Here is a 27,012-nt window from a genome sequence, read left to right as displayed (position 1 = left end):
AGAAGATGGATTTCAAGTCAACGAAAGCAAAAGATAGGAAATGTACCTAAGTTCCGATTCTAGTCATCTTCTCTGACAAGGTAATCCACTTTTCCATGCATTTTGCTCCATTCTTTATACCATGATGTAGACTGATGAGGGAGGAATCAAAGCCCCAACGTCATGGGCTTTGATTCCTCGTGTGGATCATTTAACTTAACATAGAAATTCTAGGGTTCCTAAGAGTTCTTCCTCGGTTTGAGATTTCGGTTGTGATTCAGTTGAAATTGGTCACGAATTTTGATTGAGCATGTTTTCGTGGTTCTGATGGTGGTTACGATTGTCATTTTGGTGTTCCACCGTCGCCGGAGGCGACCTCCCACGCGGTGGTTCATGGTGGTCAGCTGAGACTCAGACATTTTTAGGCTAGGCGCGTTATTTCAATTTTGAATACTATTTTTATTTTAATTGCATGCTGATTACACTACGCATTGGTCATTGCTTGTTGTTTCGTTTGGGCCTTGCAATTTTACTTAAACAACACCACTACTCTGCTAATGCACCCCTACCTCCAATGGCTGAATGGAATTGGGCCTTTAGCATATGGGCCATGCACCTTTGTCTTTTTTCACCACTATATTATGATTCTAAACCCCCATGTTTGCTTTTATTTTTTCTATGTGCTTGACATTTTTTGTAGCATTTTTTGCCATGTAATTTACTACCATTTGGACCATTTTTTTGTGATAAAAAATTATGAATATTCATGTGTGTAATTAGTATTAATTCATTAGGTGAATTGTTTATTTTTAATCACATTTTAATTGTTGATATTTAGCACATTTTAATTGTTGATGTTTAAGTCATTTAATTGTTGATTTTGGTTGCCATTTCAATCTATAATTAAGTGCCATGATAATATTATACCTAGGTCATGATTAGGTTAAAATGTAATGATCTTGATACTGGTTCATGATTAATCCCATTTTGTTAATTTGATCCATATTCATGCATGCCATGTTCATTTGATTTTGTGATCATTAAATTTTAATCTCCATTTAATTTTCCATTAGATTGTAGTTATCTTGAATAAATTGAAAATTCTATTTTAATTTATGTGATATATATCTTGTGTATATCCATTTTATTTGTCATGATCTTATGATTAATCATCCTTTAATTGTTCATGATCTATTTCCACTTGAATTGGCATTGTTATTTAATATGTTCCATCTGATACATTGATTTCACCTAATACTAACTCCATGTGTTTGTGTGATTACATGCCTTTGAGACTTCAAGTATGGATCCAAGATACTATTCCTTTAACCAATTCATTTTTCTTGTATTGTTTGAGGACACCACATCACTTGATTGTTTTAAGCATGGTGCTTGGTTTGTAACTTGTTAATCTTCATTCCTCACCTTTTGTAGGTTTAGATTTATTTTATAGTTTTCTATGCATGCTAACTAAAATATAAAACAAACGATAAAAACAAAACTTTTCAAAAGAGAAAAGCACATTTGATCCAACATAAAGTGTTTTCCAAATCAAATTCCCAAAAGCGACGTGAGTGCTTGATCCAACGTCAAGTATCTCATTCCGTTCCATATCATTCTCCTATTTCTTCTCAATCTATCTCTATCTCTACCTCCATTTTCACACACTTTTTCACAATAAATTCCAAAAACGTGATCCAACGTCAAGTGTCTTTTCAAAACAATTTCTCAATAAACTGGAATGCAAAAATGGGGTGTACGTGCTTGTACACAACATTCAAGTACTTGGGTTATCAGTTGTGCCTAGCTGGGGGCCCCTATGCTTGACTTCTTCCTCAAAACATCTAATAATAAAACAAGTTCAATTCAATGCTCTGAGAGAGAAAACGATCGGTTAGGATGCCACTGTCCTCTCAACTCCCCGAGTATTTTGATTGTTGATCGTACCTAGCCAAGGGTTAGATACTTGTCTCCCTCTAAGTACCAATGATTAAACTTACCAAACTCTTTGACAAGTCAAATATTTTTTGGATGAAAAAGAACGGTTAGGATGCCACTGTCCTCCCAACTCCCAAGTATTTGGATTGTTGATCGTACCTAGCCAAGGGTCTGATACTTGTCTCCGTACTAAAATCAACCCCAACCAATCGAATCAATTTTTTTCCTTATGGAATCTTTCAAAACCTTTTCAAAAAATGCATGTTACTTTTGTTCTACCATGAACGAAGCTTAAGCCTCCATGCACGAGCAAGTAATGTTTAACTGCTAGAGTATGATCCAATTACATCCATTCTACCACAAACAAGTAAACACTTACCGCTCCCATGCTCGAGCATACAAGTAAGTGAAAAGTAGAACGTGAATGTCAACATTGTTCATAAAAATAATCAAACAAATACTCAGTTTGTAAGCAGAACTATGGGGCTCTAACTTCCTTATTGCACGAATGAGGATACGTAGGCATAAGGGTTCAAATCCTTGGCGAGCACACTAATTTAGAACTTATTTTCTCCTCCCATCTTATTTTATCTTCTTATTTCCCGATAGCAAGCAACATTCAGATAAACAACATCCATACACATTGATACAAGCTAGTACTTCCCATCGAGTACGATGAATGTGAGGTGTGCTAATAGATTTCCCTTGCATAACCGACTTCCGAATTCACTATGGGTTGTGAAGAACATTCTCTTTGGGGTTTTATCTATATTTTCCCTTTCCTTTGGAATATATAAAATTCAGTGGCGACTATATTTTTCGCGACGCGACGACTGGCGACTTTGCCGGGGACATACGGAGTTTCCTAAGCAAGTTAAGCTTAGCTTGCCTGTATCATTTTGCCTTGGATGTTTATTTATGTATCACTTACTCTTTATGTATTCATGTTATATATATATATATATATATATATTATATATATATATATATATATATATATATATATATATATAATATATATATATATATATATATATATATATATATATATTATGGTCTTGTGGGTTGGATTCCATGGAATGAAAATCCTAATACACAAGCTTAGAGAGCATACCTAAGATATGAGGGATCAAACGTAGTTATCTTGGGGGGAAGATACGAAGATCCCGCTTGGAGTAGATTCTTTTTGGAGTTTTGCTGGCACATAAGTCATTTTGCGCTGATATCCATTCTTCCAAAGAGGGTGCATGACTCTGAGGAACTTTAATAGATCCTTGGCTTTTGAAGTTGAGGGCAACCTCACTTAGAGGATATCATCCTTAAAGTACTGTTGACTCACAAGCTATCTTGTGGCGATAATGATATTTTTGCCTCATGATCCGTGACTCTAAGCATCTTCATAAGTCTTAGTATCCACCTTGTGAGGGAATGTGGGTTTCTTGCAGGGAAACTAAACCTCCAACATACCTTAAATCCACTATGATCATGTTCTCTTGTATCATGAGCATTCATAACATTTGCATTACATATATACTTGGGCCTTATTCCCAAGGAATCCTAAGGGTTTGTATTGTGCATTGAACATTCTAGAATGGGTTAAGATAGGAAGAACACGATTCTGCTCAAGTTCAAGCTTCCGAGGGTAGACAATCTCCTAGCTCTGAGCAGCAAGGTCACTCCGTGCAAGAGGAACAACTTAGTCAGTAGATATGGACAAATACTAGATCTCCTGACTACCTATGTGAATGTTTCAGCTCTGGTAGCTCTGTCTCAATACTATGACCCTCCGCTCCGATGCTTCACTTTCAAAGATTTTTAGTTGGCTTCGACAATTGAAGAATATGAAAGATTACTGGACTGGTACGTGAAAGATCATCCTTCTTTTACAAGTTTGGGTGAACAGTTGATATCAGAATCAGTAGCCGAAGCGTTGAATCTAACAGTTCCAGAGGTAACTTTTGGTCTAGGACCCATGGGTTTTTCCATAAAGTTCCTAGAATAGAAGGCTTAGGCCTTAGAGAAAGAATGGAAATGGCTACCTTTCAGTTCTATCTTGGCTCTCCTAATCTATAGAGTCATCATGTTCCCTAATGACGATGACTACATAGACTCTTCTACCATTGGTGTGTTTTTATCAAGGAATCCATCCCCCGCTCTAGTGGTTGGTGTGTATTATTGTCTACACACCAGACATGAAAAGAAGAAAGGTGTACTTTTGAGTTTTGCAAAATCTCTTGTACTCGTGGCTTCTATCTCACATTCCTCAAAAGGGGCCATGGGTATAATTTCTGAAGGATTTGAAATGGTCTCAAAAGCTGGTTTCTCTCACTTTCGATGCCATGGTATGGTATCTTTCCGCATGGAAAGTGGAACAAGTTATCACTAGCTATGAAGATTTTCCAAATGTTCCTCTCATGGGTCCTCGAGGTTGCACCAACTACAACCCTTCGTTGGCTTTGAGAAAATTGGGATATCTAATGGAGACAGAACGTAAAGCTGAATCATTGAAGGACTTCTTCTTATAAGGTTTGGGAGCAGAAAACCCATATTTGCTACAGAAGATCAAAAGAGCGTGGACTCTAATTCACCGTAAGGGGAAGAAGCTCCGTAAACGTGATTGTCGAGCAAAAGAACCGTATCGCCAGTGGGTGGTACAAAGGGTGAAAGAGATTAAGTTACCCTACAGTGCTGAAGTTATGGTTCCTCCTCTAGATCCAGAACCCTGTCTATGCTTCTAAAGAAGAACTGGATGCATTAAGAGCCACAATTGCATAGTTGACAAAATAAAATGAAGGCTTGAGATCTAAGCTCCATGCATTGGATAGAGACAACTCTAAGCTAAAGAGGAAGAGCGAAAGTAAGGCTGAACTCTTGGCCGAGAGCAGAAAGAGATCCAAGATTGAGGAAGATCTCAAGGAGAAGTACTAAGACAGTTTATCTCAAGCTGATATGAGACTAGCTTCTCTTTGTAAACAGTTAAAACAAACAGAGAAAGAACGTGGGGATAACCACCATTGTTTTGAGCTAGCTGTTAAGGAAAAGAAATCCTTGAGGGATGAATCTAACATAAAGATTAAGAAGCTTAAGCTTTCTCTTCGTAATGCCAATGCCAAAACTGAGAGAAAGCGTCATCTCAAGAAAGAAGCAATGTGAACTTCATACGTCACTCCTCAGATTTGGAGAGATAAGTGCCAAAAAGTTGAGCTTTCCACTTTAAGTGTTGAACACTGGAAAAAGAGGTTAGAGGCCCTGAGGAGAGAAAGCATGGGTTGGCTAAATGAGAAAGCCTATTTGAATGGTGTTCTGGACACCTATGCTAAGTCCATTGACTTATTGTAACCTGTTACTGCCATGTACCGAGCCAAGTACGACTTCTTAATGAGGTTTTGTAATGAGTTAACCAAGGAGGTTTCTTGGAGATTAGAGGATACATTGGAGGATGCAGACGAGATCAGTACTCCATACTCCATACTTAGGTTTATCTACCTCTGTGAACGCATGGTGATGGGGTTTAAGGTTGAACTGAAAGAGCTGAAAAAGAGAAAGGAAAAGTGTGTTATCTGATCATGTCTCTATTGTCTTCCTTTTCATGTTTTGAATTACTGTATTATATCTCTTATAATTGTAATTTCAAAATCATGAATAAAAAGCTTGACTTGTTTTGAATCCTATGTTCTTACATTATTTGCCATTTTGTAATGATTGTTGTTTCATTATGGATCATATAAGGTTTCCCCGAGAATAAAAACAAAAATAAGCATAAATCATGCATCAATCACGCATCATCATGCATTTCATGTTAAAACCAGATGATCACACCGTTGCCTTGGCCTTCTATTCAAAATTTCCATCGCCAAGCTGACTTCTCGATACTCCTACAACACACGAGGAAATCAAAAGATCATCATGGACCAACTCGAACAGAACCAAGTTGCATTGAAGGAAGATATGACCCAAATGAGAGCCCAAATGGGCCAACTCATGGAGGTTACTCAAAGCGTGTCTAGAGGTCAAACAGAGAACAGTCAGGCCAACTAGAGGGTCGCTGTTACTGTTCCAATTATGAATCCTATTGGGGGAAGTGGTGGCCCTGTTGTTGCTCAACCTCCACCTGAAGATGTACCCATTAATCAGAATGTTGCTAACATCTTCCACATCCCTATTCAGGGAGGATCCCAAGGTAACACGGATGAGCACCATGACACTTTCTTCATGCCCAAGGCTGAGTCAATGTATGATGCCTATAGGCCTTCTCCTGTTGATGTTGATAGGAAATTCCGTATCATTGAAGAAAGGTTCAAAGCGATAGAAGGTCCTAGTACCTTTGGCCTGGATGCTGCAGACATGTGTTTGGTCCTTGGAGTGAAGATCCTGTAAGACCTCAATTTTGACCCTAAGATCCCTCATGTTATCTCATCATTTGTATTTGCTTTTGGGATCACACCTTGGTATCCTCCTTACCCCTCATTCATTGGGTTTACATTGAGAGATATTACCAAGCACTATTTTAATGTATCATACTTTATTTTATTTTTTTTACTAACCAAAATACCAAAAATATGTCTATGTGTAACTTTGTTTCTTTTGTAGGTAGTGTGTGTGTGTGTCCACTTATGCCTCATCAAGCTCACAACTAGGGTTTGGGACCCCCATGTTCATCATTTGTCATTTTGATCAAGAATTCATCAAGAGTTTGAAGCTTATTTGCCTTGGAAGCCCTAATTCATCTAGGTATCTTGGGTGACTTCCTCATCAAGTTTCTTCAACAATTGGTAAAAAATATCAAGGTGTACTACATTTAACATCATATCAAGCATATATGATCCTCAATGATCCCCAAAGATCTAGAGAACTTCAAGTTTGCAAGTTGGTTCGAAGAGGTTGACCAGACAAAGTCAACTGGTCAAAACTAGGGTTCCCTAGACCCTATCTCCTACAATGTTTGTCATATGAAAGTGATTCCCAGAGAAAATTTACTCTTTATTACATTACAAATAACTTTTATGTTGGCATAAAGAGCTAGCTTTTCTTGTAAAATCATTTTTTATGGTGAAAGATTATAGGTCATTTTGTTTGTGCCCTAGTTAGGAGGTCAAATTCCAAGGACCATAACTTGCTCAATTTTTATGATATAAATGCCATACAAGTTTCATTACCAATTTCAATATGTCGTATCCAACTATGATTCTTTGATAAATTTCAAACTCAACATGCAAGGGCATGTGCCAAGAGGAAACATTATAGGTCATTTTTGGCCATTACCATTGAACAAGCAATTTTCCTCAACTTCTAAAATCCATAACTACCTCATGCCAAATTCAAATAATGTCAAATTTGTGACCAAATTTAATAGGAATGTAATAGGTACAACTTTGGTGAAGAAACCATTTTCATTTGAAGCTCATAGCAAAAGTTATTCAAGGTGGAAGAAGTGGTCATTTGACTTTGTACTTAGAAAATTTTCAACCATGTTTGATTTCTCCAACTTCCACCTCAAAATTCATCATGATCAAAGTTCAAAATGGAAAAGTATTAAACATCAAAGTTGTTCCCCTTGATGTCACATTTCCAAATCATTCAAGATCACTTCATTTGGACAAGAATTGAGGGACTTGCGCATGGGTTCTTCTCATGGTTTGTTTTGGCAACATTTGAATGCAATTTTCATTTAGGTTTGCATGGTTCCATGTGGTGACATTAGTAACATTTGTGCATGAATTGGAGTAATTTGCAATTATCATTTTGGGCCTAGCATATGCCCATTCACCCATGCACTTTGATCGCATGACTAGTAAGTCTATGGGATTCGTGACTGCAAGTGCACAATCTTATCGCGTAGTTTTAAAGATTATCGAACCCAAAGGACTAATTATCAAACATACTGTTATATAATATTACTATGTAAATCTAAGGCTGAGGATCTTTCTAAGAGTGAAGGGATGAAGAGAAATAACTATAACGTAAACAAAATATTAATAAAGATATTTAACAAAGGGATATCGGTATGTAACGCATCAAACTTCGGGGATAGATAGTTGGTGTAATCTTAAAGATCAAAATATTCTTCAGTAGAAATTATTTATAAAAAGGGCTTTGTCTCACACTCTCGTTTTTATTGACTCTGACAATACTCTTAAACCAGAATGCTTGGCTCTCGCGGTCTCATTATGAATTTAAAAGTAATTTTTGAATATGAATAAAGTCTAATTAATCCTAAAGTGCTCTCGATGTGTTTAGGATTAATGCCTAGTTTCAGCTATCTGGTTAAAATCCCAAACTCTCGTTCTTATTGACCGTAATCTTTGTTTGCTTTATACTCTCATACGAAAAACAGTTTTGAATAAAACAAGAAACTAAAACCGGAAAATAATATTTTATAAAAGCCAACACCAATTATTTACGAATCCCGTCGTTTCGACGATCTTTACATACCGATACCTATGGGTTTAGCCGGACATGGATCCGGGAACAAACATGATATTCAGATAATTAAGCATATAGTAAGGCATAAGTAATTAAATTGTAATTAAAATAAAATCTGGAATATAAATCAAGAAACTTGGAATGAATACTGATTCTTCAAATTAAATAATGTCGGCACGCTTTGACAATCAAGTACACTGTTACAATCAAATTCAGTTGCTTAAACAATAATTGCAATAGTCCCCGATGTGGAGAATCTATTGCTTTTACAAGGTGGAAAAATGCACTCCTCTTCGTAAAAACTAACCTTCCCATATATACTCCATACTCTCCTTAAATGTAGCATTGGATATCTCCTAGTGGGGAGTGATTGGTTGAAAAAGTGAGAGAAGGTCGTGGCGAAAAGTGTGGAGAAGAATAAGAAAGACCGGGTTGATGGCGGCTGCCACAACCCTAATATGGTCTACTTGGCGGGCGCCACATTGTGTGAGATGGGCGCCACCACTTCTTAAGGCCTTGTGGCGGGCGCCACATTGTGTGAGGTGGGCGCCACCACTTCCTAAAGCCATATGGTGGGCGCCACCATTCATATGGTGTGGTGGGCGCCATGCTTCCATGTGTGGTGGGCCCACTATTCCTATTTTGCTCCATTTTCTTCTCTTTTTCTTTCCTTTTTGCCATTTTCCTCTTTGCTTGCCTATAAACATAAAATACAGCATAATACTAAGTGTTAATCAAGTAAAAAAGCAATGCATATTAAGTCAAATATACGATACGTTTTTGCATTATCAAGCTCCCCATACTTAAACCTTTGCTTGTCCTCAAGCAAATGTCGCGTTCATGAATACAATAGTTTTGTAAAATATTTGCATCATACATTATCAAGACTTGTGAAAGACACATTTGCATTCGGATACTCATTCTAGTCTATAAACTTTACTTTGGTTAGAAATTGCATCAACAGGTACTAACTTCCACACTAAGGATATCGTTGGAACACATAGTCACAATAGTGAAACTATAAGCCTCCCTCCTATACAAACCAATCTGAATCATGTCATCATGCCTAAGCCTACCTTACTAATCCTTCTTTTTATCCTTTTTCATTCTGGCTCAATCACATTAAGCCCGTTATCCTTTCACATTCATAGCAAGATAATCTGTTACTGACTATGAATCTCATCATTATTTATTTCTTTCTTTTCTCGCACTTTGGCTCAAATACAACTAAAGATGGTTATACCGTTGGGTTAAATGACTGGGTGAGGGTCACCTAACTTATATGGTGTAAGACCCTAATTTTTACCCTAAGATCCCTCATGGCATCATATCATTGCTCATTGCATTGCCTCAAGGATCATAGCATGCGTGGCTCCTTAACCCTTGGGTTGAGACTTATGTGAGTTGGTTTGAGACCACTAAGCATGCTTGAATTGTATATTATTGCTTTTCTTATTTTGTTTACTAACCAAAAGCATAAAAATATGTCACTAACCTCTTTTGTTTGAAGCTCAAGCGATCATGTGTGCCCTTGCTCCTAGGAGGCTCCTATGCTCAATGAAGTGGCTAGATGAAGGTGAAAGCAAGCATGAAAATGGTTCCCAAAGCTATAAATCATCATATATCTCTCCCAAGTATCTCAACTTGCCAATTTGATCAAGATAACCCAAAGGGCTTAAGGATTGTTTCCCAAGGAAACCCTAATTCAACCATGCATTGACTGTGCCTTGCTCATGAAGCAACCTCAACCTATGATCAAATTTAATCAAGGGAATTTCTTTCATTCATTATTTTATGCATATATGATCCTATGTGAGTATCCTCAATCATTCATTCATCAAGATTTGAAGTTTGGCTTTGAGAAGTTGACCAGTCAAGTCATCTGACCAATCTGAGATCCACTGAGACCCAACTTGTGATGTGTTTCTCAAATGAAGATGACCCCAAGATAAAAAATGTTCTTAAGAACCATATGAACAACTTTAATGTTCATCAAAAATTCATTTGAAACTTGTAAGGTCATCATTCATTTCAAAACATTATAGGTCATTTTGACTGAAACCCTAATTTTGGGTCAACTTCCCAAGGACTTAACTTCTTCATTTTTTATGATTTTTAGGTGAGACAAATTGAATTGGAAAGATTAAGATGTCTAATTAAATTGTTATGTTGGACAAAATTTCATAATCCTAAAATAAACACATGTGATAATACAAAACATTATAGGTCACTTTGGACCAAAACCATTGAATGTTGAAAATGTCCAACTTCAAGTGCCCATAACTTTCTCATTAAAAATCCAAATGATGCAAAATTTATGTCCAAATTGATAATCTTGAAAATATATAACTTTGTTGTTTGAGGTTTTTCTATTTGAGGCTTTCATCATTGAAACAGAAGGGCTAGAAGTTGGTCACTTTTGGCAAAATTTTTCAAAGGGAACTTATACATATTTTGTACCTCAAACTTCAAGGCCAGTTTTCATAATTTTACAAACTCCAAATGGATTTTTGCCCAACATAGCTTTTGTTCCTTATGTCAAGACTTTTCCAACCATTACTCACATGCCTCTTTTTGGATTTTCCATGAGTGACTTTCGAAGAGGTGAACATTTGTGATCAAATATGCAATTCACATTGAATCTTCATGCACAAGCCAATGCAGCTCAGAGTGCACGTCCATTTCAATTTGGTATGATATCAGCTTACATTTGCACTTGATTTTAGGCCTCACATGCGCCTGTACAAGCCCATGCATGAAGGACCCAAAGCTTCATGCACACGAGTTCTACCTTGCCTTGCCTTTACCTCAGCTATAAATAGAAGCCTTCCCTCATTCAAATTTCAACCTCAAGGCAACCTGAAACTATGCTGAAGTGAAAACCTAACCATACTCAAAGGAATTCTGATTTTTATTTCTCAATTTCAAACTTGAATTTCAACAAAATCAGTTGATCTTCAAGTTTCAATTCCTAAGCCTTGCATCATCATCATCTCCTGATCAAAGTAGAAGCAAGAGTTTGAGTGGACCGTGTTGCACAAAGCTGTTCTTCAAAGGTTTATCCTCTAACTATTTTGATCTATATCTTGCTCCATGATGTGAATTGCTTGTGTTCAAACCATTTTCTGAAGTCCTCGTGCAAGAGGCAGACCAGTGGTGGTCTTGATTTCATGTTTTGAAGCTTTTCAGTTTGCATACCTGGATGTTCAAGCTCAGATTTCTCACTTGATAGAGATCTTGAGGACAATCCAAGGTTACAGGGATGATGTACATCACCCCAACTTCATTTTGGTACCTGGCTCGTGCATTTTGGTTGAGGTTCAAAAACCTGCAACCGGTGGCCGGAGTTGGTTGGTCCACCGGAGAAGATGGTGGTTTCCACCACCATCCCCACGTGGTTGAACTTAGGCCCTTGGATGAGGCTCACACGATCTAATCTTGGCCATGCATTCTATTGACTTTTTTTAATTCAGTTTGTGGCGCGCTTGACTCATGACCATGGTACTCCAGCACCTCTGAGCCATTGGATGTGTCCACGTCATTTAATGAATTCCATCCAGCGCTCCTTGTTTTTTCATATTTTCTATTTTCTGTTTTATTTCTGTTAATTCCATTTACTTTCAAAAATACATAACTATTTTAATTGAGGTCACAAAAATATGAGACCAATGGCAAAAAATTTCTTGAAAAATCTAGTTTCATAATCTGATTTTTAATTATTTTTGTGACTTCATTTAATATTTTTTGTGAATTATTTTGTTTTTAATAGTTTTTAATTCATTTTAAATACTTTTTGATATCCAAAAATTCCAAAAAATATTTTCTTAACACATATGGATCATGATAAGTCTATGAAAAATAGCCTCATCAATTTCTTAATTGATTTGATATTTATTTGAGATTTTAATTCATATTATGTTATTTTTATTGTTTTTAATTGTTTTAAAATAGTTTCTGTTTTCAAAAAATGTTGAGAAAATTTGTCAAACCTTATTTGACCATGTTAGACCTATGATGATTCAATTGGGCTTATCCAAGTTGATTTGAATTGAATTTGAGGTTTGACCTTAGTTTGTTCATTTTATTTTATGTTTTATCTTAATTCCAAAAATACCAAAAAATTATATGTTTGACTTTGTTGACTTCTAAACTTCATTTCTCTTCTTTTTTACATTGGTTGATGATGATTTGATTCACATTTGACCATTGTGTTTTGTTTATGTCATTTGAATTATCCTTTATCCATTTCATTTCATCTTCATCTTCTTCTTTTTATTTTGGCCAATGAGTTAATGATTTGTGGTTGGTCTTGACATATGAGAGGCTTAACCTTCTTTGATCCAAATCAAACTCAACTTGATCAAAGATCAAGTGAGTTGCTTTGTGTCTAAGATAGGTTGCTTCTTGGTCAAGCAAAAAACCTAAAATCCATACAAGGCTTTCCTTCTTTTCTTTTGGCATGGCAAGTTGTAGGAGCTTGGCTTACTAGTCATGATCTCTAACTTGTGTTTATTTTCCTATAGTTTTATTGACCGGCCTCAGATAGGTGTGACTACTACATTAGTCCACTTACGATTGCTTAACATAGCGCTAAATTGTCTTATGACACACTAACATTAACTACTAACTACTAACTTTAATTCAAGCATTTAATTTCTTGCAATTTATTTTAATACAATTTAATTTCTTGCTCATTTATTCATTTTTATTTTTCCCTTTGCTCACTTGAGCACATATTTTATGTTTATGTCATTTTCCTTTTGCTCATTTGAGCTCATTATTGTATATAAATATATTGTTGCTTTTGTGTTGTTTTGTGATTGTTTGTGTGAACCCAATGCAAAAAAGAGAAAGGACTTAGAATTAGGACCTTACCTAAGCTTAAAGGAGTTCAAAAGCAACTAGGCCTCATGCCTTTAGAATGCTAAACTTTTTGAAGAGCAACTAGGCCTCATGCCTTTAGAATGCTAAATCTCAAAGTTGACTTCAAAGGACCCCTAATCTAAACTCATTCCTTGTCCATTCCTCTTATTGTATTGTGAACTTTTTGATGTTTGCTCTTATGTGATAGGGATTCCAAACTTGAGATAGTAAGGAGGACCATTGTCATGAGTAGCCAAGTTAAGAGAGACAAGCCAAATGGAGATCCTAGGAGCTTGAATATAATATTTGATTGATTGCTTAAATTATTTGTTAAGTCCAAAGGAAAGGAGCATCTTGAATCATCTCTATGATCTCAAGAAAAGGAACTCCAAGGGTTTTATCTCTTCTCTTATCCTTGCATGTTTAGGACTAGCCCTTCTCTTCTTCTCTCCACTCTAACCCAAGCCAAACTCATTTTGTGCAAACTTTGACTTTGTTTCAAATTAGAAACCTAGGCCTTATGCCTTTGATTTTTCAAACTCTTTTCATTAATACTCATTATGAATGAATTTTAATCATACTTTGACTTCATTTTGTGAATATTTCTAACTTGTAAATGCAACTCAATTTAAGTGGTTTTTGTGGTTCCAATGGCCACCTTTGTTAAAATCTTTTTCATAAACATTAGCCATAGGTTTGAGTTATCATAGTGGTTGATGTAAACCTCACCTTATCCTTAGTGATTGGACTATAAGTCTTCCATACTTATTATAGGGTGGATCCCTCACTAGTATGTTGAAGCTCTCCTCACATGGTGGATTGTTGGTTTAGGTTGAGTTTTCTCCCTTTGATAACAAAAGACCTTAAGGCTTTTAATCAAATCAATTCACCAATCTTTTGAGATTTTTACCCCGAACTACGAGGTTTTGATGCTACCTTTGTGATGGTACGTAGGCAATAGATTCATCCATTCAAACAATAAAAATTGTAAATATGTATATTCTTTTCTCATCCCCCCGATCTTGTTTGCACAAAATATTTTCACAAATACCAACCTACAATAGATCTTTGCAAAAAGGGCTCCCTTAGAGTACTAAGGATGTTTTGGGTGCTTAAAACCTTCCCATTTCATAACCAACCCCCTTACCCAGATCTCTGACATTTTTATTAGTTTTTGATGTGATAAAACTTCTTACTTGGTTTTTGTTCGCTTTCTAACCTTTCCTTTGGATAAATAGAAGTGCGGTGGCGACTCGAATTGTATGCTTACTTTTGATTTAGTTAATAAATCTAAAGGTAACGAATACCCCGCTACATAAGGAACAACATTTTTCATAAATTTTGTCAATCTTTTTTATCTTTTAAGTCTGAGATCATACACTTATTTGCATCGACTTCTTGCGTAGTGTGTGCTTAGGATGGTGCTGACCGCTAAATAAACTACTTAAGGAATATTAAAGGATAGAATTTAAGGCCATGGAAAGACAAGTACTCAAATCGATCTTATACTTGGGAGATTTAAGGTGTTAAAACGACACCGATCTTGTAAAGTTTTTCCAAATCTCTACAATTCAACCTCAGTTTTATTTATAGGTTAGAATTTTCAAAAGATGTATTGTATTTCTAAGTCTAGATTCTTACGATTTTTTTTGTATGACTTAAGCAAATGGGAGAATTAGTAAATAACGGAAACCACGCATAAAGACTCGACAACACATTGAAATTTGACTCGACTGACACTTAAAAAAAATAAAATAACAAAAGGAAATACCAATAATTTAAATCTACCTAGAAAGAGATAAATAAAAGCGGTAAAACTTCCTCCCCCATACTTAAACCATGCATTATCCCCAATGCAACAACATAAGATAGGAAAGAAAGGTAGAACCTAGGTAGCCTGCTACTGACGCCTTCTACCACATGTTCATGCATGTCCACCATTTCCAGGCTGGTGAGGTGGCGCATAGTCTTGTAGATCTTCCACATGCACTCTCAATGCTGTCATTTCATCGATCAAGCCATACATGTTCTGTTTGGTTCTGAAAGCGTAGTCGTGCTGGTCGTGCTGCATCTGGTGAAGGATTTGCAGCATTTCTGTTTGCTGAGCTTCCATGTTTTAGATTTGTTGGTCACGTTGAGCGTCTAGTTCGCTACGCCGCAGCAGTTCAGCATAGATCTCATCAAGAGTGGCAGGTGCCACATTTCTTCTTGTGGGTCTTTGGCTGGATGATGTACCTGCAACATTTTCAGAAGACATGTGTGTGGTGTGTGGGTGTGTGTCAGTAGCGGGAGCAACTTGCTCCTGAACATAATCCTCATCGATGTCCCCGCCAGTAGCTACATTCTCAGGAATGTGTGTGGGGACTTGGTTAGGGACCGGAACATGAATATAGCAATAACTTTCCGGGTTGCGCACATCTGTGCGAATTGGGTTTGGGAGGATGAAATCTTGAAAAACATTATTTGCAACCATTAGGTGAAAATTACCGTCTCTCCTTCGTTTTACCAATTTTATGCTCCTCGTCATGTCTATGTCAACGGCACGAGGTGGGAGAGGAGTTAGCCGAGAGAATTTATCTTCGAGTCCTAGGACTCAGGCTATTGAGGTTATTAAACCTCCAAAAAAATTTGATCCTCTTCTCGCATTAACTATGGCCTGCATGTGAGAGAACATGAAAGGGACGGTATTTACCTTTTGTGGCACAAAAGTGGCGAACAAATAGAAGAATTCTTTCTCGTTCACCTTGTTAGAGTTGGATCGGCCAAAAATGGTGCATGCCAATATTTGGAGGAAATAACGGATAGCCGATTGTGAATTAAAGTGGCTATATTTCCCTCAAAATTGTGGGTTACCGTACCTGTTATCACCCTCTAAATGGTTGAAAGGCGTGCTACCAACATTCAGTATTTGTGACCTCACTAACTACGTCATTCCCATGGGGGAATTGTAGCAGGTCCGCTAGTTGGCCAAAGGTAAAATCATACTCTATATTGAACAAGCGAAACTGGACAGTCCCACTGGAACAGTTTGTGTTGGGTGCGGGACTAAAAGTAAGCGAACTAAGGAATTCCAGTGTTAATTGGGCATATACCGGGTCTTTAAAGGATAGGAAATAATTTAAACTTAAAGTATTTAGCATATGATTAACACTATCAAGAATTCATAAGGCTATTAAGCAGGGTTCATCAGCGTACCTTGTTGATTCGATTTCTCTTGCGCTTAGAGCCGTGTAAACTTTTTCTTGCAATTCACCTGGTTCCCCGTTTCTGAACAATACTTCGTATTCTCTCATTTGTGCCATGACTAAAATTCGCACTACTCGTGTATGTAGTAAGAATGTAGCAAGAAAGAGGAGAATTACGTTTATGAGAGGTGTGTATTTGTGAGGTTATATTGGTGGTTTATATAGGGGTGATGGTGGTTGGAAATTAATTAATAAAATTAATTTCATTGAATGGTGTTCAATGCGTCGGTCAAAGTATTGAAAGTGTTTGAAGAAGCTTTAATACATTGTCTAGCATGCAAGGGACAAGATAATTAAGGAATTGATGACACAACAACGTGAGCATGAGGATTAATGAAGTGGTTGACGCCACTTTGTGTGTGTGGAGGGCGCCACTAAGAGGGCGTGAAGGGCACCACAGTGTGCACATGGGCACCACAACCTGTGTGTGGCAGGCGCCACATGCAGTGTTGTGTGTTCCCATGTATTCCCCTTGAGATTCTTAGCCTCTGCATATTATCTTTGACTACATCTTTTGCATGATAAATTAATTTGACCGACATTAAATAGTAGTTGTACAATTAGGTAAAAGAAAACCAACATAATATATGGAAGTAAGAATTAGAGATAAGATATGGTAAAATGAAATTAAAACGTAAAATCGAAGAATGAGGTAGATAGGAAAGGATAATATAATTCATCGACTGAAATAAAAAGAAATGAAATAAATAAAAATTCCCAATGTGTAAAAACAACAATAAAATTCCAAACATGAAAATAAAATCAAAAATCAATGTCAGTAAATCGGTAATATTCAAATAAATTAGCCATTACGGCGACTGCTGGAAGGAGGAGCAAATGAGTAGGAGTGTTGGTAAATGTGATCCAGGTTCTCTGTCACTACATCCATAAAGCTGTGGAAGTCCACGCGCAAAGTGCTCAGCTCGCCTCTCAGGTTGGTGATGTTTGTCTAGACAACTTCGATGGAGGCATCATGATCGGTAGGAGGTGCATTAGGTATAACTGGGACTTGTGATTCAGCGTCAGAGAGAAAGGTATCATAATGGTCGTAGATTTGGGGTGTCTCTGGAGGAGAAGGTGATGCATTTGGTGGTCCATCCAAATCATAGAGCCAATTGTTCCTATCATGTACACTCGTCCTATGGTCTGGCAGGGTAAACAGGTGTACTACTTGGCAGTTAATTAGAAATTCAAACACATATGCGCCTAGGTTCCTAATGATACCAATGTTGAAACAAAATTGGATATTCATTGGTCGTATAAGTCTGATAAGTGGATGTTTCAGTCCAATGGCATTTGCGATCATGGTCACTAAGCCCCCCACTAAGATTGGTCCATGGTTATCCTGCGTTATACAGTCCAAATTAGCTATCATAAATGTAGTGGCGTTAACAAGACGGGTCTGTGATGCACAATACATTATAAAGAGCTCGTCTTTGGACATGGAGGTTATGTTTTGTTCGTTTCCAAATAGGGTGTGAGCTAGGATCTTATGAAAGTAACGAATGGCGGGATTGTGGATGTTCTCGGAATACATGAGATCCGGCTCAGGATGGTTGTTTCCTGTGATGCTACCCCATAAGTAATCTAATTCAAGGTCTACAAGCCTGTCTTCCTGGGTAATGGTAAAGGTATCAGGACCATTAGGGCATCATAGGACTTCAGCTATTTCTCTATGAGTGTAGCGATACTCAATATTGAACAACCTAAAGGTGACGAGGCCTTTTGTTAAATCCCATACCATGGTTTGGCAGGTAAACTAGGGAGCTTAGGAATTCTAAAGTTAACCTACGGTAGGAACTAAATTTTATTTTGATAGAAAAGGTGTCCCAGCCTATTTGGTTAATTAGGAACATAACACTGTCTCTTATACCTAACTTGGTCATAGTACGTCTATCTGGGTATATGGTTAGTGCCATTTCTCTTTGAGCTAGAGCCTCAAAATGTCTCCTTTGACCTCTGCCTCTGAAAACTATATCCATGTAATCTACTTGTTGCATTTTGATGGTTAGTAGCTAGATAAATTTAAGTAGATAATAACATTAAGTTAGTAATGGTAAAAAATAAAGAAAGATACCGATTGACTTTATGAAAAATAAGAAAGAAAGAAAATGAAAAATAAGCAATAGTAATAAACATAAATTTAGATAATTGAATTAATAGTTAAAAATAGAGTGTGGGTTGTCTCCCACCAAGTGCTTTGTTTATTGTCGTAAGCTCGACAGAAATAGGATAGATGTTAATCTGGTGAATAAGTGGGCAACTCTGCAAGCTTTAGATTCGCGATGAAATCATTGTTGTCAATGTTATGGTAATGTTTCAAACGCTGCCCGTTTACTATAAATGGGTCGCTAGTTTTTCCCTTTATCTCTATCGCTTCATTTGGAAAGACGTTGGTAATTTCAAAGGGATCAGACCACCTAGAACGAAGTTTTCCTGGAAAGAGTCTAAGGCGGGAGTTAAACAAAAGTACTTTGTCACCTTCCTTAAACTCTTTCCTCGATATGCGATTGTCATGCCATTTCTTAGTTCTTTCTTTATAGACATGGGCATTCTCATACGCATCTAATCTAAGTTCTTCTAGTTCATGGATATCTAATATTCTTTTCTCGCCTGCGGCAGTATAATTAAGATTAAGGGTCCTAATGGCCCAATATGCTTTATGTTCTAATTCTACCAGCAGATGACACGATTTTCCATAAACTAGCTTAAAAGGTGTGGTTCCTATTAGGGTCTTATAAGTTATCCTATATGCCCACAGGGCTTCGTGTAATTTTGAGGACCAATCTTTCCTAGAGGTGGCAACCGTATTTTCTAAGATTTGTTTGATTTCTCTGTTCGAGACCTCTACTTGCCCACTCGTGTGTGGGTGATAGGGTGTTGCTACGTGGTGCCAGACTCCATATTTCAGTAGTAGCTTTTCAAAAATCTTTGAAATGAAATGGGAGCCACCATCACTGATGACAAGTCTCGGCACACCGAATCTAGGGAAGATTATGCGCTTAAAGAGTCTAATTACCACTCGTGCGTCATTTGTTGGAGAGGCTATAGCCTCGATCCATTTTGATACGTAATCGACCATAACGAGGATGTACTTGTTACCAAAATAAGATGGGAATGGTCCCATAAAATAAATTCCCCAAATATCAAAGACTTCTACTTTCCAAAATGCCTTTAAGTGGCATTTCGTCGCATCTAGATATGTTGTCAGTGCGTTGACACCGGTCGCAATTGATGATCGCGATGTGGACATTTTTCAATAGAGTGGGCCAAAAAAGGTCGGCTTGCAAGATATTAGCGCAAGTCTTCGAGGTGCTTGCATGTTCTCCATAGGAAGCCTAATGATAGTGGGAGATTATGTTTTCTACCTCATCTTCGGGGACACATCGACAGAAGATACCGTCGGCGCCTCGCTTGAAAAGCATAGGCTCATCCCAATAGTAATGTTTAAGATCGTGGAAGAATTTTTTCTTTTGTTGGTAAGTCAAGTCTGGTGGAAGCACCTCGGCTGCTAAGTAGTTGACGAAGTCAACATACCATGGCAGTGTGGTTTTAGTGTAAATTGCTTCCACTGCCTCGTTTGTTTCGGTATCCTTATAGGTTAATGCATACTTAGCTGTATTGCTTTCCAGTTGGACTATGAGTCATTTGTAAGGGAAATCGTCGTTTATAGGCACTCGTTCAGGTTCAATACCTTCCATTCTTGACAAGTGATCGACCACGACGTTTTCAGTGCCCCTCTTATCTTTAATCTCTAGATAAAACTCTTGTAGGAGTAAGATCCACCTTAGAAGTCTTGGTTTGGCGTCCTTTTTATTTAATAGGTACCGAATTGCAACATGATCGGTATAGATAATTATCTTTGCTCCTACTAAGTAGGAACAGAATTTATCCAGAGCGAACACTATCACTAAAATTTCCTTTTCTATGGTGGCGTAGTTCATCTGCGCAGGGTCTAGGGTTCTACTTGCGTAGTATATTGCATGAAGTTTCTTATCCCTTCTTTGTCCTAAGACTGTGCCTAAAGCATAGTCACTAGCGTCACACATGATTTCAAACGGTAATCTCCAATCAGGCGGTTGCATGATAGGTGTAGTGATAAGAGCTGTTTTCAGTTGTTCAAATGCCGCTAGGCATTTGTCATCAAAGATGAAATCGACGTCTTTCATCAATAAGTCAGTCAGTTGTTTGGTGATTTTTGAGAAATCTTTAATGAATCGCCGGTAGAAAACGGCATGTCCTAAGAAGCTTTGTATTTCTCTTACAGTTTTAAGAGGTTGAAGGTTTTCTATAACTTCTATTTTAGCCTTGTCAACTTCAATCCCCTTATCGGACACTATGTGTCCGAGTACGATTCCTTGTCGGACCATGAAATTGCATTTTTCCCAGTTTAACACGAGGTTCACTTTTATGCATCTTTTAAGTACCATTTCAAGATTCGATAAACATCCTTCAAAGCTCTGCTCACAAACAGAGAAATCGTCCATAAAGACTTCCATGATGTCATCTATAAAATCAGCAAAAACTGACATCATGCATCTTTGGAATGTTGCGGGAGCATTACACAGTCCGAACGACATTCGTCGATAAGCGAATGTACCATAGGGAAATGTTAAAGTCGTTTTCTCTTGGTTGTCAGGATGAATAAGAATTTGGAAAAATCCCTAGTAACCGTCTAAATAGCAGAAGTGAGAATGCTTAGCCAATCATTCAAGCATTTGATTGATAAACGGTAAAGGAAAATGATCCTTCCGAGTGGCTTTGTTTAATTTTATATAATCAATGCATATTCTACTTCCAGTAACCACTCTTTATGCTATAGATTCGCCTTTTTCATTACTAACAACTGTGACGCCTCCCTTCTTCGGTACGACATGTACTGGACTGACCCATTGACTATCAGATATTGGGTAGATAATACCTGCTTCTAAAAGTTTTTGCATTTCTTTCTTTACTACATCACCCAAAATGGGATTTATCATTCTTTGATGTTCTCTAGAGGTCTTATTGTCTTCCTCTAGCATTATGTGATGCATGCATATGGAAGGGCTTATTCCTTTCATATCTGAGATGTTGTAGCCTAAAGCAGTTGGATATTTTCTTAAAATGTGTAGAAGCTTTTCGGTCTCTATCTTCCCTAAGTCTGCATTGACTATTACAGGTCGCTCGATTTCAGTGTCTAGGAATTTGTACCTTAGATTTTTGGGTAGCGTTTTAAGTTCTATGGCTGGTTTCTTTGGGCAAGGCATATGATCGGGCGTTAGTGCTAGGCATTCGCTTAGGTTGTCATCTTGGTATTCCTTACTCCAATTTTCATCTTCAAAAGTAGGAGGCCTTGGAATTTTCAGTATTTCAGAGTATGATGTTTGTTCATTCTCCATTTCTCTTATACATTCGTCGATGATATCTAGTAGACAACATGTATCGTCTATAGTTTGTGCTTTTAAGAATTGCGTCAAAATAAATTCGACTTTTTCCTCACCAACTTCAAAGGTTAGCTTGCCTTTCTTAACATCTATAATAGATCCGACAGTGGCTAGAAATGGACTTCCTAATATTATAGGGATGTTGGAATCCTCTTTTATATCCATGATTATGAAATCAGTAGGAATATAAAATTGACCTATGCGTACCAGAACATTTTCTAACATACCTACGATGAATTTAACAGAACGATCCGCAAGTTGTACGAACATCCTAGTAGGTCTTAGTTCTCCCATTTTAAGCCTTTCGCATATGGACAAGGGAGTTAAGCTAATACTGGCTCCTAAGTCGCATAGTGCTTTGTCTATGACAAACTTTCCGATTACACAGGGTATGGAGAAACTCCGTGGGTCTTTCAGCTTAGGAGGCATATTATTTTGTATTATGGCGCTACACTCAGCAGTAAGTGTAACGGTTTCGTTATCCTCTATCTTCTTCTTGTTAGATAATATTTCCTTGAGAAATTTAGCATATGAGGGCATTTGAGTGATAACTTCCGTAAAGGGTATTGTGATATTCAATTGTTTTAGAAGCTCTATATATTTTTTAAATTTCCCTACACTTTTAGATTTAACAAGTCTTTGAGGATAAGGGATTTGAGGTTTATATGGTGGTGGAGGCACATAAGGTTCTTCTTTCTCTACGACCTCTTCTCTTTTATCTTCCTCTAGTTCGTCTTTCTTCTCAGTTTCCTTACCAGGGTCTTGGTGCATGAATGGGTTTTGAATTCTACGGTCGATCGGTCCGTCTAGTTCTGTCCCACTTCGTAGTATAATAGCATTTGCATGACCTTTCGGGTTTGGTTGCGGTTGTTCAGGAAATGTGCATACATGAGCAGCAGTAGGTGCTTGTTGTTGAGCCACTTGCAAAATTTGTGTTTCCAACATTTTGTTATGGGTGGCTAAAGCGTCTACCTTGTTTGCTAACTGCTTGATTTGCTCACTTGTGTGTATGTTTTGATTTAGGATATCCTTATTTGTTTGGGCTTGGGTAGCTATGAAGTTTTCCATCATTATTTCTAGGTTTGACTTCCTAGGAGCATTTTGAGTATTTGTGGCAAATTTATGATACCCTGGTGGTACAGCAGGTGCCTGGTTAGGTGCATACAATGCATTATTGTTTTTGTATGAAAAGTTAGGATGCTTCTTCCAACCTGGGTTATAGGAGTTTGAGTAAGGGTTTCCTTGAGCATAGTTCACCTGGTCTGTGGAGACTCCTGTCAAAAGTTGATATTCAGGGGCAACATGCCCAGGGACTCCGTATATCTCGCAGTTTAGTGTTATGGAAGCCACGGTGGTTGCGGGTGTTATGGTCAAGTTGTCTATCTTTTGAGTAAGAGCATCTACCTTAGCATTGACATGGTCAAGACTACTTACTTCGTACATACCTCCTTTTGTTGGAGGTTTCTCTATGGAGGTTCTTTCGCTGCCCCACTGGTAATGATTCTGGGCCATACTTTCGATAAGTTGATAAGCCTCATTGTAAGGTTTATCCATCAGTGCACCAACTGTGGCGGCGTCTATTGTCAAGAGACCGTTGTAAAAGGTATGGATGATCAACCACTCTTCTAGACCGTGATGTGGACAAAGCCTCATCATGTCTTTGTATCTCTCCTAAGCTTCAAAAAGTGATTCGTTATCTTTTTATTTAAACCCTATTTGGGCTCTTAGCATAACCGTCTTACTAGGTGGGAAATATCGTGCTAAGAAAACTTTCTTCAACTCGTTCCACGTAGTGACAGAGTTGGATAATAGAGACTGGAGCCAATCTCTAGCTCTATCTCTTAATAAGAAAGGAAAAATACGTAGTCTTATAGCTTCAGGGCTGACACCATTCACTTTCACCGTGTCTGTGTATTGCAAAAACAATGGCAAATGTAGGTTTGTATCCTCCGTGGGACTACATGAAAATTGGTTTTGTTGTACGGCTGACAACAACAAAGGTTTTAGCTCTAAATTATTTGCCTCGACGGCAGGGGCAGCGATGCTGTTATGTGGTTCATCCTGCGAAGGGATGGCATAGTACTTAAGAGGACGGTTCTGTGTTCCTTCGGCTATCTCTGGCTGTATAACTGGTTTAGGAATAGGGATATTAGGATCGGGAAGATTTAGCTTGATACGGTGTTCTCAGATCAAGTCTCGTATCCGGCGTTCTAATCTTAGATAACACTCAGGTTCGTCGAACAATAGCTTTAATTTCTCGCTTTGAGAGCGGGTACTTGGCATACACTCGACAAATTAGAATGGGAAATAAAATTTGTTTGCCTTAGTCTATACTGGGGAATACTGGAGTTAAGATATCGACTAAATTAGTCTTCGGCAACGACGCCAAAAACTTGATCACGTGACTAGTAAGTCTATGGGATTCGTGACTGCAAGTGCACAGTCTTATCGCGTAGTTTTAAAGATTATCGAAACCAAAGGACTAATAATCGAACATACCGTTATCTAATGTTACTATGTAAATCTAAGGATGGGGATCTTTCTAAGAGTGGAGGGATGAAGAGAAATAACTATAACGTAACCAGAATATTAATAAAGATATTTAATAAAGAGATATCGGTATGTAACACATCAAACTTCGGGGATTCGATAGATAGTTGGTGTAATCTTAAAGATCGAAATATTCTTCAGTAGAAATTATTTATAAAAAGGACTTTGTCTCACACTCTCGTTTTTATTGACTCTGACCATACTCTTAAACCAGAATGCTTGGCTCTCGCGGTCTCATTATGAATTTAAAAGTAATTTTTGAATATGAATAAAGTCTAATTAATCCTAAAGCGCTCTCGCTGTATTTAGGATTAATGCCTAGTTTCAGCTATCCAGTTAAAATCTCAAACTCTCATTCTTATTGACCATAACCTTTGTTTGTTTTGTACTCTCGTACGAAAATAAGTTTTGAATAAAACAAGAAACTAAAACCGGACAATAATATTTTATAAAAGCCAACACCAATTATTTACGAGTCCCATCGTTTCGACGGTCTTTATATACCGATACCTATGGGTTTAGTCGGACATGGATCCAGGAACAAACATGATATTCAGATAATTAAGCATACAGTAAGACATAAGTAATTAAAATGCAATTAAAATAAAACCTGGAATATAAATCGAGAACTTGGAATGAATACTGATTCTTCAAATTAAACAATTCCGGTACGCTTTGGTAATCGAGTACACCGTTACAATCAAATTCAGTTGCTTAAATAATAATTGCAATAATCCCCGATGTGGAGAATCTATTGCTTTTACAAGGTAGGAAACTGCCTAAGAAAATCTAACAACAAGAATCTGACTAGAAAAATGCACTCCTCTTCGTAAAAAGTAACCATCCCATATATGCTCCCTAATCTCCTTAAATGTAGCATTTGATATCTTCTAGTGGGGAGTGGTTGGTTGAAAAAGTGAGAGAAGGTCGTGGCGAAGAGTGTGGAGAAGAATACGGAAGAACGGGTTGATGGCGGCTCCCACAACCCTAATATGGTCTACGTGGCGAGCGCCACATTGTGTGAGATGGGCGCCACCACTTCTTAAGGTCTTGTGGCAGGCGCCACATTGTGTGAGGTGGGTGCCACCACTTCCTAAAGCCACGTGGTGGGTGTCATGCATCATAATGGTGGGCGCCACCATTCATTTGGTGTGGTGGGCTCACCATTCCTATTTTGCTCCATTTTCTTCTCTTTTTCTTTCCTTTTTGCCATTTTCCTCTTTGCTTGCTTATACATCTTTTATTCGATAAATACCTTAAATAAACATAAAATACAACGTAATACTAAGTGTTAATCAAGTAAAAAGCAATGCATATTAAGTCAAATATACGATACATTTTCGCGTTATCACACTTGGATTTCTATTTTTGGTTCAAAATTAAAATGGTGTAGAAAGCATTTCCCTTGCCTATAAATACAAATGCATTGCTTCAGAAATGGACACACGCATTGCCCAAGCCTTGCCAAGCAAACTCAGACCTCTACTCCATAGAATTCCTTGAAGATTTCTTTGAAATCGAGTTTGAATTTCTCCTTTTGTTTTGGGATTCAAACTCCAAGGATTCATTGCATTTTCATCTCAATTGATCACTGCAAGCAAGAGTAGGAAGAACCAAGTGGATTCACTTTGAGATCAAGCCAAATCACTGCTACCCGAAGGTATATTTTCATAAACTTCAAGCCTTTGATTCTCTCTCAATTCTCCACCATCCTCTTTGTTTATTGGTTGTCTGAAGACCTACCAATATAGGCAACAGGATTGAGTTGCTTTGAGGTCAAATCGAAGCAACTCAGATCGTGTACCTCAAAATTTGATTCCTCATATCTCTCAATATATTTGGAATTATACAAAATTGAGGCCAGATTCGATCTCCTGAGCTTTTTCTCTTTAAAATAGTGTCCTTACTTTTCATTTTCTTGTTGGTTGAGGGTGGACCAGCCCGATGAGGTCCACCGGAGAAGATGACCGGAGCTAGGGCTCTAGTTGTGTGTTGGCATTGTCTAGACCATCTGATCATGAGGCCACGTTCTAATCCTGATCATCCATTTGGATTACCATTGCTACATGCGCGTTGACTAGGGTGTTTGGTGGATAGCGTGTGTTAGTCATCAGATCTGCCACCTCAATTAGTGAGGGAGATCTGATGGCCCTCGTTTTTTCTATTTTATTTTTGATTTTTGATTTTACATTTAATCCTTTTATTTTGTTTAATTCATAGAAATTTCATTTTTAATCCAAAAAATATGACCAAAAATCTTTAAATATTTCCCTATTCTATATTTTGAATTAAAATCATTTTTTGGATTAATTTTGATATTTTTCATGAATTAAATTATTTTTGATTTGTTTTAAATATTTTTAAAATACTTCTGACTTTCCAAAAATACTGATTTTTTTTTGTCTAAGGTCCTTTGACCTTGTTTGACCTAGGATAAATTCCTTGGCCATTTATTTGCTGTTTTGAAGGGATTTGAGGTTTTGTCCATTTTGAAATGCATTTTAATTTATTTTTAATTTGATTTTTAATTGATTAAATGTTTAAAAATATTGTTAAGCCATTTTTATGGTCTTGTGATGTTTGACTTT

General features: G+C 37.4%; 1 non-coding gene across 1 annotated transcript; it reads left to right on the top strand.

The window, feature by feature from the left end:
• The first annotated feature begins 23,501 nt into the window (after window positions 1-23,501).
• On the top strand, window positions 23,502-23,605 carry LOC127089759 (small nucleolar RNA R71). Its single transcript, XR_007791314.1, has one exon. It is a non-coding gene; the product is annotated as a small nucleolar RNA R71 (small nucleolar RNA).
• The last annotated feature ends 3,407 nt before the right edge of the window (window positions 23,606-27,012 follow it).

The sequence above is a fragment of the Lathyrus oleraceus genome, chromosome 5 (assembly GCF_024323335.1).
Source record: "Lathyrus oleraceus cultivar Zhongwan6 chromosome 5, CAAS_Psat_ZW6_1.0, whole genome shotgun sequence".
Classification (NCBI taxonomy): Eukaryota; Viridiplantae; Streptophyta; class Magnoliopsida; order Fabales; family Fabaceae; genus Lathyrus; species Lathyrus oleraceus.
The sequence above is the reverse complement of the archived record's forward strand: the minus strand, read 5'-3'. Positions and strand labels throughout refer to the sequence as shown.